At 41.4% G+C, this 14,887-nt stretch overlaps 1 long non-coding RNA gene across 2 annotated transcripts in view; it reads right to left on the bottom strand.

The window, feature by feature from the left end:
- The window catches only part of LOC126984140 (uncharacterized), a 68,459-nt gene extending 56,448 nt beyond the window's left edge, over positions 1-12,011 (bottom strand). Inside the window, exons 1-3 of one of the 2 annotated variants that reach the window (XR_007736440.1) lie at positions 11,473-12,011; positions 8,311-8,527; positions 7,673-7,789 (exon numbers count right to left, since the gene is read on the bottom strand). This is a non-coding gene — a long non-coding RNA (uncharacterized LOC126984140). Of the gene's footprint in view, positions 1-7,672; positions 7,790-8,310; positions 8,535-11,472 lie in introns of both variants that reach the window. The other variant, XR_007736439.1, reaches the window with a different exon arrangement.
- Positions 12,012-14,887: the final 2,876 nt, after the last annotated feature.

Genomic DNA, 14,887 nt, shown 5'->3' with positions numbered 1-14,887 from the left:
TACATGATGATTATGTTGAGTTTATGGCTGAAAGCTTGTTATATTCAATAGCGACATTTGAAATTTAGCGAATGGCGATCTCGGACACAGCAGAGGGCGCTGTTTTGGCCCGGCCGTAGTGAGTTTCTTTATGTGCACCATGTAATTCTGCATGTTTTCATATATAATACATGATGATTATGTTGAGTTTATGGCTGAAAGCTTGTTATATTCAATAGCGACATTTGAAATTTGGCACACGCGGCGATCTCGGATACGGTGCGAGGTGTTGTTTTGGCCTGGCCGTAGTGAGTTTCTTTATGTGCACCATTTAATTCTGCATGTTTTCATATATAAACATGATGATTATGCTGAGTTTATGGCTGAAAGCTTGTTATATTCAATAGCGACATTTGAAATTTGGCGAGCGTGGCGATCTCGGATACGGCGCAGGGCACTGTTTTGGCCCGGCCGTAGTGAATTTCTTTATGTGCACCATGTAATTCTGCATGTTTTCATATATAATACATGATGATTATGTTGAGTTTATGGCTGAAACCTTGTTATATTCAATAGCGACATTTGAAATTTATAGCTAATGTCGATCTCGGATACGGCGGGGTGTTGTTTTGGCCGTAGTGAGTTTCTTTATGTGTACCATTTAATTCTGCATGTTTTCATATATAATACATGATGATTATGCTGAGTTTATGGCTGAAAGCTTGTTATATTCAATAGCGACATTTGAAATTTGGCGCGCATGGCGATCTCGGATACGGCGCAGGGCGCTGTTTTGGCCCGGCCGTAGTGAGTTTCTTTATGTGCACCATTTAATTCTGCATGTTTTCATATATAATACATGATGATTATGTTGAGTTTATGGCTGAAAGCTTGTTATATTCAATAGCGACATTTGAAATTTGGCGCGCGTGGCGATCTCGGATACGGCGCAGGGCGCTGTTTTGGCCCGGCCGTAGTGAGTTTCTTTATGTGCACCATTTAATTCTGCATGTTTTCATATATAATACATGATGATTATGTTGAGTTTATGGCTGAAAGCTTGTTATATTCAATAGCGACATTTGAAATTTAGCGGCGATCTCGGACACAGCAGAGGGCGCTGTTTTGGCCCGGCCGTAGTGAGTTTCTTTATGTGCACCATGTAATTCTGCATGTTTTCATATATAATACATGATGATTATGTTGAGTTTATGGCTGAAAGCTTGTTATATTCAATAGCGACATTTGAAATTTGGCTCTCGTGGCGATCTCGGATACGGTGCGAGGTGTTGTTTTGGCCTGGCCGTAGTGAGTTTCTTTATGTGCACCATTTAATTCTGCATGTTTTCATATATAAAAATGATGATTATGCTGAGTTTATGGCTGAAAGCTTGTTATATTCAATAGCGACATTTGAAATTTGGCGAGCGTGGCGATCTCGGATACGGCGCAGGGCACTGTTTTGGCCCGGCCGTAGTGAATTTCTTTATGTGCACCATGTAATTCTGCATGTTTTCATATATAATACATGATGATTATGTTGAGTTTATGGCTGAAACCTTGTTATATTCAATAGCGACATTTGAAATTTAGCGCGAATGGCGATCTCGGATACGGTGCTGGGCGTTGTTTTGGCCCGGCCGTAGTGAGTTTCTTTATGTGTACCATTTAATTCTGCATGTTTTCATATATAATACATGATGATTATGCTGAGTTTATGGCTGAAAGCTTGTTATATTCAATAGCGACATTTGAAATTTGGCGCGTGGCGATCTCGGATACGGCGCAGGGCGCTGTTTTGGCCCGGCCGTAGTGAGTTTCTTTATGTGCACCATTTAATTCTGCATGTTTTCATATATAATACATGATGATTATGTTGAGTTTATGGCTGAAAGCTTGTTATATTCAATAGCGACATTTGAAATTTAGCGCGCGCGGCGATCTCGGACACAGCAGAGTGCGCTGTTTTGGCCCGGCCGTAGTGAGTTTCTTTATGTGCACCATTTAATTCTGCATGTTTTCATATATAATACATGATGATTATGTTGAGTTTATGGCTGAAAGCTTGTTATATTCAATAGCGACATTTGAAATTTAGCGCGGCGATCTCGGACACAGCAGAGGGCGCTGTTTTGGCCCGGCCGTAGTGAGTTTCTTTATGTGCACCATGTAATTCTGCATGTTTTCATATATAATACATGATGATTATGTTGAGTTTATGGCTGAAAGCTTGTTATATTCAATAGCGACATTTGAAATTTGGCACACGCGGCGATCTCGGATACGGTGCGAGGTGTTGTTTTGGCCTGGCCGTAGTGAGTTTCTTTATGTGCACCATTTAATTCTGCATGTTTTCATATATAAAAATGATGATTATGCTGAGTTTATGGCTGAAAGCTTGTTATATTCAATAGCGACATTTGAAATTTGGCGAGCGTGGCGATCTCGGATACGGCGCAGGGCACTGTTTTGGCCCGGCCGTAGTGAATTCTTTATGTGCACCATGTAATTCTGCATGTTTTCATATATAATACATGATGATTATGTTGAGTTTATGGCTGAAACCTTGTTATATTCAATAGCGACATTTGAAATTTAGCGCGAATGGCGATCTCGGATACGGTGCGGGGCGGTGTTTTGGCCCGGCCGTAGTGAGTTTCTTTATGTGAACCATTTAATTCTGCATGTTTTCATATATAATACATGATGATTATGCTGAGTTTATGGCTGAAAGCTTGTTATATTCAATAGCGACATTTGAAATTTGGCGCGCGTGGCGATCTCGGATACGGCGCAGGGCGCTGTTTTGGCCCGGCCGTAGTGAGTTTCTTTATGTGCACCATTTAATTCTGCATGTTTTCATATATAATACATGATGATTATGTTGAGTTTATGGCTGAAAGCTTGTTATATTCAATAGCGACATTTGAAATTTAGCGCGCGCGGCGATCTCGGACACAGCAGAGGGCGCTGTTTTGGCCCGGCCGTAGTGAGTTTCTTTATGTGCACCATGTAATTCTGCATGTTTTCATATATAATACATGATGATTATGTTGAGTTTATGGCTGAAAGCTTGTTATATTCAATAGCGACATTTGAAATTTGGCACACGCGGCGATCTCGGATACGGTGCGAGGTGTTGTTTTTTCATGTCCGTAGTGAGTTTCTTTATGTGCACCATTTAATTCTGCATGTTTTCATATATAAAAATGATGATTATGCTGAGTTTATGGCTGAAAGCTTGTTATATTCAATAGCGACATTTGAAATTTGGCGAGCGTGGCGATCTCGGATACGGCGCAGGGCACTGTTTTGGCCCGGCCGTAGTGAATTTCTTTATGTGCACCATGTAATTCTGCATGTTTTCATATATAATACATGATGATTATGTTGAGTTTATGGCTGAAACCTTGTTATATTCAATAGCGACATTTGAAATTTAGCGCGAATGGCGATCTCGGATACGGTGCGGGGTGTTGTTTTGGCCCGGCCGTAGTGAGTTTCTTTATGTGTACCATTTAATTCTGCATGTTTTCATATATAATACATGATGATTATGCTGAGTTTATGGCTGAAAGCTTGTTATATTCAATAGCGACATTTGAAATTTAGCGCGAATGGCGATCTCGGATACGGCGCAGGGCGCTGTTTTGGCCCGGCCGTAGTGAGTTTCTTTATGTGCACCATTTAATTCTGCATGTTTTCATATATAATACATGATGATTATGTTGAGTTTATGGCTGAAAGCTTGTTATATTCAATAGCGACATTTGAAATTTAGAGCGCGCGGCGATCTCGGACACAGCAGAGGGCGCTGTTTTGGCCCGGCCGTAGTGAGTTTCTTTATGTGCACCATTTAATTCTGCATGTTTTCATATATAATACATGATGATTATGTTGAGTTTATGGCTGAAAGCTTGTTATATTCAATAGCGACATTTGAAATTTAGCGCGCGGCGATCTCGGACACAGCAGAGGGCGCTGTTTTGGCCCGGCCGTAGTGAGTTTCTTTATGTGCACCATGTAATTCTGCATGTTTTCATATATAATACATGATGATTATGTTGAGTTTATGGCTGAAACCTTGTTATATTCAATAGCGACATTTGAAATTTGGCACACGCGGCGATCTCGGATACGGTGCGAGGTGTTGTTTTGGCCTGGCCGTAGTGAGTTTCTTTATGTGCACCATTTAATTCTGCATGTTTTCATATATAAAAATGATAATTATGCTGAGTTTATGGCTGAAAGCTTGTTATATTCAATAGCGACATTTGAAATTTGGCGAGCGTGGCGATCTCGGATACGGCGCAGGGCACTGTTTTGGCCCGGCCGTAGTGAATTACTTTATGTGCACCATGTAATTCTGCATGTTTTCATATATAATACATGATGATTATGTTGAGTTTATTGCTGAAACCTTGTTATATTCAATAGCGACATTTGAAATTTAGCGCGAATGGCGATCTCGGATACGGTGCGGGGCGTTGTTTTGGCCCGGCCGCAGTGAGTTTCTTTATGTGTACCATTTAATTCTGCATGTTTTCATATATAATACATGATGATTATGCTGAGTTTATGGCTGAAAGCTTGTTATATTCAATAGCGACATTTGAAATTTGGCGCGCGTGGCGATCTCGGATACGGCGCAGGGCGCTGTTTTGCCCGGCCGTAGTGAGTTTCTTTATGTGCACCATTTAATTCTGCATGTTTTCATATATAATACATGATGATTATGTTGAGTTTATGGCTGAAAGCTTGTTATATTCAATAGCGACATTTGAAATTTAGCGCGCGGCGATCTCGGACACAGCAGAGGGCGCTGTTTTGGCCCGGCCGTAGTGAGTTTCTTTATGTGCACCATGTAATTCTGCATGTTTTCATATATAATACATGATGATTATGTTGAGTTTATGGCTGAAAGCTTGTTATATTCAATAGCGACATTTGAAATTTGGCACACTCGGCGATCTCGGATACGGTGCGAGGTGTTCATTTGGCCTGCCCGTAGTGAGTTTCTTTATGTGCACCATTTAATTCTGCATGTTTTCATATATAAATGATGATTATGCTGAGTTTATGGCTGAAAGCTTGTTATATTCAATAGCGACATTTGAAATTTGGCGAGCGTGGCGATCTCGGATACGGCGCAGGGCACTGTTTTGGCCCGGCCGTAGTGAATTTCTTTATGTGCACCATGTAATTCTGCATGTTTTCATATATAATACATGATGATTATGTTGAGTTTATGGCTGAAACCTTGTTATATTCAATAGCGACATTTGAAATTTAGCGCGAATGGCGATCTCGGATACGGTGCGGGGTGTTGTTTTGGCCCGGCCATAGTGAGTTTCTTTATGTGTACCATTTAATTCTGCATGTTTTCATATAAAATACATGATGATTATGCTGAGTTTATGGCTGAAAGCTTGTTATATTCAATAGCGACATTTGAAATTTGGCGCGTGGCGATCTCGGATACGGCGCAGGGCGCTGTTTTGGCCCGGCCGTAATGAGTTTCTTTATGTGCACCATTTAATTCTGCATGTTTTCATATATAATACATGATGATTATGTTGAGTTTATGGCTGAAAGCTTGTTATATTCAATAGCGACATTTGAAATTTTTGAAATTTAGCGGCGATCTCGGACACAGCAGAGGGCGCTGTTTTGGCCCGGCCGTAGTGAGTTTCTTTATGTGCACCATGTAATTCTGCATGTTTTCATATATAATACATGATGATTATGTTGAGTTTATGGCTGAAAGCTTGTCATATTCAATAGCGACATTTGAAATTTAGCGCGCGTGGCGATCTCGGATACAGTGCGGGTAGTTGTTTTGGCCTGGCCGTAGTGAGTTTCTTTATGTGTACCATTTAATTCTGCATGTTTTCATATATAATACATGATGATTATGTTGAGTTTATGGCTGAAAGCTTGTCATATTCAATAGCGACATTTGAAATTTAGCGCGCGTGGCGATCTCGGATACGGCGCAGGGTGTTGTTAAGGTTTTTCATTATCAGTTATCGGTTATCGGGAATAAGGTTTTCTGTTATCGTGCCCTGCTATGGCGGAGACGCTGTCTTTCTCCTCAGTCTGAAGCTAGCCAGCACTGTGAGTGGAACATTTCTCTGGAATACACACACTGCATTTTGACCCCTACTATGGCACCCAAGCATCCTTCCACCTCGTCCAGTGACATAAGAACATAGGAGTCTGCACGAAGCAGCTCCTCTGAACCTTGGCTCCGTGTATCTAACCCTACCTAATATCGCTGTCCATGACGCATCAACAAAGTGATGGTGGTGAGTGTGAGGACGTGTTTTTGTTGTGTCAGTGACTTACAAATGTAATGTAGCAATTCTTTCTTTAGAAAACTTTAACTTAACCCGGTGGTGGCAGGGATCATGTTTCTTAATGGTCCCTCCAAGCAAGAAAAATGAGAAAAAATCACCCTCACACAAACCATTTCATATTATATATCAAAGCATTTGTGATCAGTTTATGTGTATTACTTTCCTCTCTGTCAAAGGCTGTAAAATAAGGCAAAAAGTAAGCAGAAAAATATATATCTACCCTTGCAGGTGAAAATATAGCCTGTTAGCTTTTGAGACCAAACCATGTAGTGAGCCTCCTCCTCCCTCCCTGCTGGCTAGGCTTCCTTTTAATATGTATTTCCACACATGATGCGGCCAATATTAGGAGTCTTTTTCACACCAATATTTACTGTATAATGATGACTTGACTCCTGCATTAGCACCGGTGAGTGAGTTAGGGGCTTAAGGAACTTTGATGCCAGGATTGGAGGTGACTTATTCCTGGGTTTAAACTTATACAAAATCAGGTTGGCGACATGTCTGTGGTAAGTCCCTTGTACAATAAGAAATATTACTTTCCTCTCTGTCAAGGGCTGAATAAATAAATCAAATTAATCTAACTATATTATAAAGCAAAACCAATCTTGCATGTATAATATGTATCCAGTGTGTAGTAAGCACTTTGGGAAACATATATCATGCACCCTATGCTTAACCCTGCGGGGATCATGTTTCTTACCCGGTAGCAGAGACGGGCCAAATTTGTGGCTTTACCGTGTAGCAGCAACGGGCCAAATTTGTGGCTTTGCCGTGTAGCAGCAACGGGCCAAATTTGTGGCTTTACCGTGTAGCAGCAACGGGCCAAATTTGTGGCTTTGCCGTGTGTAAACAACAGGCCAAATTTGTGGCTTTACCGTGTAGCAGCAACGGGCCAAATTTTTGGCTTTACCGTGTAGCAGCAACGGGCCAAATTTGTGGCTTTACCGTGTAGCAGCAACGGGCCAAATTTGTGCCATGATTTAAACCCCCCAAAATAGATGATGTGTAAACTGATCACAAATGCTTTGATATGTATTATGAAATGGTTTGTGTGAGGGGTGATTTTTTCTCATTTTTCTCGCTTGGGGGGACCATTAAGAAACATGATCCCCGCTGCTACCGGGTTAGGAAACATGATCCCCGCTGCTACCACCACCACCACTGGGTTAAAGGCCTTTCCCTCTAAGCAAGGGGAGGTAGTGAACATTTTACAACACACTGGGTTACTAAGTGAGCTGCTGAACATTTTACAGCTCAATATAACGGGTTCACCCTTTGGAGGCTTCTGGCGGGGGTAATGAAGGCAGGGCAGGAAATGAGTAGAGAAAGCTTACCTATTTCTCCAGGCTGCTGAAAAGCTTGTTGGTGAAGAATTACTTGTCGGTGAAGAGACTGTTGTTGAGGTGAGGAGTGCCCTGTGTTATGGCACCTCCCGGCACTGCTACACCAACCTGCAAATATGTGTCCACTCTCAAAGTCTTGTACTGGGAAAGACAGCATGGGATAATATATTATAAAATCTCTCTCTCTATCAAGGGCTGTATAATTAAGATAATTAATTGATACTCTCTCTCTCATATTTGTTTTTTTACATACTTTTCTTCCTCTACCCTCCCTCTCTCTCTCTCTCCCCTCATAAGTCTATACATACAGCCAGGCCTATACTTTGAGGCAGTGCCAACATTGCCAGACAGTTGTACTCAGCCTCTTATATTTACTGACTTCCAACACAAAATCTGTCTCCTGGTCCTCAATAACGAGATTCACTTATATTTATCATTAAAATAGTTAATTCCTCTTGTTTCTTGGCAATACAGTGTATTTGTATATGCATACAGTCCCTTACAAGCTGGATAATATTACACGTAATAGGAATGATAATATTGACAATAATAATAGTTACAAGATAATTTAATACTAAGCTATTCTAACCTAAAACTTATTCAAACCTAGCCATATTTTTTTTCCTTACCTCCCTTGGCTGGGCCTGGTGGTGGGCCCAAGCCGGCAAGTGTTTATAGCGGCCCCATCTTGCTTTCCCTTGGACAGTCCCATACAGTCCAGGATGATGGTGGTGGTCTTCAGGACAAGTAGCCTGTGGCAGCAGTGGATTCAAACCCTCCTCATCCATGATGCGGCGAACGCAGGACCGGCACGCTAACCACTCAGCCACCGTCTCCTTCCCCAGCCTGTGTTCTGACGCCAAATATGCAAAAAGTAAAAACATATGCTTCAATGTGTCATCCCAGACTATATATAAAGAGAATTAAATCTAAGTCATCCTAACCTAACCAAACTTTAATGAAACTAATCTAGCCTTAGCAAGCCACTATCAAAACACAATATAAACAGAAATGTATCTCCAGGTGTGTCCCCCCCAAGACCATATATTTTGAGAATTAAATCTAAGCTATCCTAACCTAACCAAACTTTAATGAACCTAATCTAGTCTTAGCAAGCCACTATCAAAACACAATATAAACAGAAATGTATCTCCAGGTGTGTCCCCCCCCAAGACCATATATTTAGAGAATTAAATCTAAGCTATCCTAACCTGCCCAAACTTGCTGAGCTATCCTAACAAGACCTAACTTAACCCGGTAGCAACAAGGGCCCAAATTTGTGGCTTTACAGTGTACCAGCGACAGCGACGGGCCAAATTCTTGCCATGATATGTAACTTGATATATTAAGAAGGATATAAACCCCACCACCGACCATTAGGATCCACCGGGAAGAAGCCTACCGGCGCAATAGGTCAAGACGTAAAAAAAAAAAAAAAAATAAATGGATGATGAATAAACTGATCACAAATGAATTGATATTATGAAGTGGTTTGTGTGAGTGATGATTTTTTTCTCATTTTTCTCGCTTAGAGGGAAGGGCCTTTAACCTAGTGGTGGAAGCAGCAGGGATCATGTTTCTTAATGGTCCCTCCAAGCAAGAAAAATAGAAAAAAATCTCCCCTCACACAAACCATTTCATATTATATATAAAGCATTTGTGATCAGATTATGTATCATCTATTTTGGGGGGTTTATATCATGGCACAAATTTGGCCCGTCGCTGCTACACGGTAAAGCCACAAATTTGGCCCGTCGCTGCTACACGGTAAAGACACAAATTTGGCCCGTCGCTGCTACACAGTAAAGCCACAAATTTGGCCCGTCGCTACACGGCAAAGACATAAATTTGGCCCGTCGCTGCTACACAGTAAAGACACAAATTTGATGTGTCGCTGCTACCAAGTTAAGAAACATGATCCCCACAGCTACCGGGTTAACCGTACCTGCCGTGCGCTCTACTACCACAATGAAATAAAACAAATATATACAGCGTTGCACCCCAAGACAATATTTTAAGAGGCGGTGAGTATGGAGATGACCGTAGCCACCTCTCCCGCCAGTGACATCAACGGCAGTGTGGTGACTGTGAGAGGCCTATCCTGCCTATTTATCCTAAACAAGTGGGTGTTATTCCAGAAAAAACACCCAAGTCTCATCACTTCACACTTATTTATATATTCAAGGGCTGAAAAATATCGGAAACATTAACAAAAAATGCCCGGTCAGCACTAAGTTATCCTAACCTTGAATTAAACTTAGATTTTAACATAACCTCCTGTGAGAGCAAGATAAAAATTGACAGACAAAATAGGTCAATTCCAGACCTCACGGTATCATGAGCAGACCTCCAGAATAACACCCGATGGTCTAGGATAAAAAAGTTCGAAAATTTCATTTAGTCGGCGCAACATCTGTGGTCATATGCCGGAGAGAGACAGAAGGGGAAGGAATTAAAGAAGGGAACAGATCCCAGGAGATGGGACACAACCCCCAATTAATATCTGGTACACTGCTGGGTGGACAGGGGCATAGGGTATCGGAAAAGCCTCCCAAATTTTCCCACTCTGCCCGGGAATCGAGCCCAGGCTCTCTCGGTTGTGAGCCGGGTGTGCTAACTGATAACCACTGCACAGAAGCCCCAGGTCTAGGATAAGATACTGGTCATCACTAAGTTATCCTAACCTTGGATTAAACTTAGATTTTAACCTTAACCTCCTGTGAGAGCAAAGTAAATATTGACAGGCAAAATATAAGTTCATGCCAGCCTTCGCAGTACCAGGAGCATGTATAACTCTAGAATGACACCCGATGGTCTAGGGTAAGCACATGTGGTCAAGGCAACAACGCTAACCTACATATTCCCCTTAGAGTTAATAGGTTCACCACCCCGGGTCATCACCACCACATGCATCACCTAAAATCACCACAATCACCATCAATACCACCTCAAACACACACGAAATCACAACCATGACGATGAAAACGCAAAAAAATCAAGAGAAATAACACTGAAATAAATAAATCTGAAAAATTCGTAAAATTCACCCCGCCCGCTAGACGAGTCACCCTTTAAACACTTCTAGCTCACGTTAACCTTCAATATTTCCTGAGTAACACAACCCACACCTCATGTCTGCAATAATACAACACAAATACACCCTAACCCTTAATATAGGAGTACCCAGGCGTCTTACACTGGTCAAAACTCACGGATATAAGGTCACGTATGGTTCGCTCCCATCCGCCGCCGGTTACGCCCTTATGACCTCACCGCTAAACGCCCATAATTCAATATTTAAGACACTCACACCTCATTTGACCCCATACATTAGGTCATTCAGCTTAGTTCTCCCTATCATAGCGTTCAAAGTTCTTAGGTGTCATTGATAACCGAGATAATACGTCACATCCGCCGGTTACGCCCTTATGACCTCACCGCTAAACGCCCATAATTCAATATCTAAGACCCTCACACCTCATTTGACCCCATACATTAGGTCATTCAGCTTAGTTCTCCCTCTCATAGCGTTCAAAGTTCTTAGGTGTTATTGATAACTGAGAAAATACGTCACATATGGTTCGCTCCATCACGCCCTTATGACCTCACCGCTAAACGCCCATAATTCAATATTTAAGACACTCACACCTCATTTGACCCCATACATTAGGTCATTCATCTTAGTTCTCCCTATCATAGTGCCCGAAGGTCTTAGAGGTCATTAATAATTAAGGTCATATATGGAGCCGGACACCCCAAGCCAGTTATATACGTGACCTTTCTGACCTTACCGGCTTATATCCCGCTCTCCAACTTCACACACAGGAATACAATGCACGTGTCGCCCTGCCCCTCAAGCCCCGTGCCGCCACGTACTCTACTTTACCGGAAATCAGTAAAAAACGATGAGCTTCTGAACGACCACGGCGGCCATTTAAATAAGGTCACACGGTCGCCTTTGTGAGCTCACCCCTAAACCTAATTCATTGTTTACGACATTCACGCCTCATCTGACCTCATATATCAGGTCGATCCCCCTTAATTCTTCACTCGGTAGAGGTCAAAGGGCTTACTGAGTATCGATGATAAAAGTTCACACGTTAAGCTGATGGCCGCCTCTTATCTTGTATATATCACACATTTTCCGCCTTTTCCAGCAACTCTTAATGTGTTAAAAAAACATTGTGAGACTGTACAGGTCTACACTTAATGGTCTGAGCATGCGCAGTTCACGAGAGACCAGTGTTTGTACACAAAAGCGCCAGCTTTTGACAATGGGACACCAAATAACACAACACCGGGTGCCTTCAATACCATGGCATGCTCACCAACGAATATGGAATATCAAATTTGAGGCAGTGAATAATCATTTTTGGGGCAAAGTTAAATGATTTTTCTCTATGATATATTGATTTTTGAGTAACATAAAACATTACTTAGTGTTTTAATGTTGATGATCTAAGTATGAAACCTCATCACCGGAGATATTTCATACCCCAAAGTTTTCCCCACAACACCGGGCCACGCATGCACAGGGAGGAGACAACGGTTTTTCCTGAGAGGCGGAAAAAAAGTATTGATTTATCACTAGTTTGGTTAAAAAAGTAAGGAAGATACCAATATATATTTAAATACGTAGCGGATGGCCGATAACCCGATTTTGTCATCAACGCTAAAGTATCGCGATAACGCCCAGCTATGGTCAAAGGTATATATAACACACCCCACATAGCTATGGACTGGAATATCCATTAACAGCAGGCATTTCTTACCAAGTTATGCCAGGGGGCGGGCAGGCCAGGAAGGTGGGGGCGAGGTGTTAACGGGGCATCTCAGGCATGTAGTGGTTTCTGTAAAATACAAGGAATTACCAGACCCAAACCACTATTACACCAGCCCACTACACACCACAAAAAATGTCCACATATGCAAACTAACCCCCCCCCCCCCAACCCAGCAGGGGGCTTCGTGGTGCAGTGGTTAGCACACTCGGCTCACAAACGAGAGAGCTCGAGTTCGATTCATACGACAGCCTTCCACGCCCGTGCACACGTGGATATATGAGAGTAGTGCAGGAAAGATGTATTTTAGCCGTGAAAACAAAAAATGTTACGGGTTAGGTTTCTGCCCAAGCCCGCCACGAAAAATATATATCCTTATTTTCTCAAAAAGGAAGACACTTAACATCACGCCCATAAGCCCACGACAGCCTTCCACGCCCGTGCATACGTGGATACATGAGATTAGTGCAGGAAAGATGTATTTTAGCCGTGAAGACGAAAAAATATGTTACGGGCTAGGTTACTGCCCCAGCCATACAAAAATATATATCCTTATTTTCTCAAAAAGGAAGACACTTAAGATCACGCCCGTACGCCCACGACAGCCTTCCACGCCCGTGCACACGTGGATACATGAGATTAGTGCAGGAAAGATGTATTTTAGCCGTGAAGACGAAAAAATATGTTGCGGGCTAGGTTACTGTCCCAGCCCGCCACGCAAAAGAGATATCCTTATTTTCTCAAAAAGGAAGACACTTAACATCACGCCCATAAGCCCACGACAGCCTTCCACGCCCGTGCACACGTGGATACATGAGAGTAGTGCAGGAAAGATGTATTTTAGCCGTGAAGACGAAAATTTTGTTACGAGGTGGATGTCAAACTGCCCCCCCCCCCCCCCCCCCCGCCCCCCCCGAACAATTTTGCTTGTTTTCTGCAATATTACATCATCTACGCTAACGCCAGTGTAGGCAAGCCTTTCCCCATCGACAGTGAATGCGTGGGGCGTTGTGGCGACTCTTGCAAACGATAATTAGTGACACAGCGTAAGAAAAACTGTCTGTACGGGGCTGGGGTCAAGTCCGGCGGCCCCCGATGACGCGGGTGTTAGAATCGCTCCTAACGGGGTAACTAACGCTGGCACACCTGACCTGGCACCTCACACACCTGCCGGCACACCTCTAAATTATGTTGTAATAGTCCACGCCCCCCAGTGGCCAGTATTTGGGCCACATTACCTGATATTGCACGAGGCAACTCTAAGCCGTTCATCCATAATTAAGCAAACGTTTGTGTTTTTTCCAGGTCAATGATAAAAATGCATAAACGTTCCTTATTTCTAAACGTACACCGATTCTGATGACACCACTGGAATACAACAGAATAGACAACAGAATACATTAAAATACAACAGAATACAACAAAAAACAACGGAATAGAACATAATACATTAAAATACAACAGAATACAACAGAATACAACAAAAAACAACGGAATAGAACATAATATATTAAAATACAACAGAATACAACAGAATACAACAAAAAACAACGGAATAGAACATAATACATTAAAATACAACAGAATAGAACAGAAAACAGCAGGAAACAACAGAAAACAACAGAAAAAACGGGAAACAACAGAAAAACAACAAGAAACAACAGGAAACAACAGAAAAACAACGGAATAGAACAGAATACATTAAAATACAACAGAAAACAACAGAATAGAACAGAAAACAACAGGAAACAACAGAGAACAACAGAAAAAACAACAGAAAACAACGGGAAACAACAGAAAAACAACAAGAAACAACAGGAAACAACAGAAAAACAACAGGAAACAAAAGAAAAACAACAGGAAACAACAGAAAAACAAATGAAATGAACAGAAAACAACAGAAAAACAACAGAAAACAACAGAAAAACAACAGAAAAATAACGGAAAACAACAGAAAAACAGAAAAATAACGGAAAACAACAGAAATACAACAGAAAAGATTAGAAAACAACAGAAAAACAACAGAAAAATAACGGAAAACAACAGAAAAACAACAGAAAGCAAAAGAAAAACAACACAAAACAAAAGAAAACAACCGAAAACAACAGAAAAACAACATAAAACAAAAGAAAACCAACAGAAAGCAAAAGAAAAACAACAGAAAACATAAGAAAACAACAGAAAAACAAAGAGAATAAAACAGAATACAACAGAATAAAAGAGAATACAACAGAATACAACAGAATAAAAGATAATACAACAGAATACAACAGAATAAAAGAGAATACAACAGAAAAAAAGATAATACAACAGAATAAAAGAGAATACAACAGAATACAACAGAATACAACAGAATAAAAGAGAATACAACAGAATACAACAGAATAAAAGAGAATACAACAGAATACAACAGAATAAAAGAGAA

The sequence above is a fragment of the Eriocheir sinensis genome, chromosome 56 (genome assembly GCF_024679095.1).
Source record: "Eriocheir sinensis breed Jianghai 21 chromosome 56, ASM2467909v1, whole genome shotgun sequence".
NCBI lineage: Eukaryota > Metazoa > Arthropoda > Malacostraca > Decapoda > Varunidae > Eriocheir > Eriocheir sinensis.
Note: the sequence above shows the minus strand (reverse complement) of the source record. Positions and strands in the feature narration are given on the sequence as shown.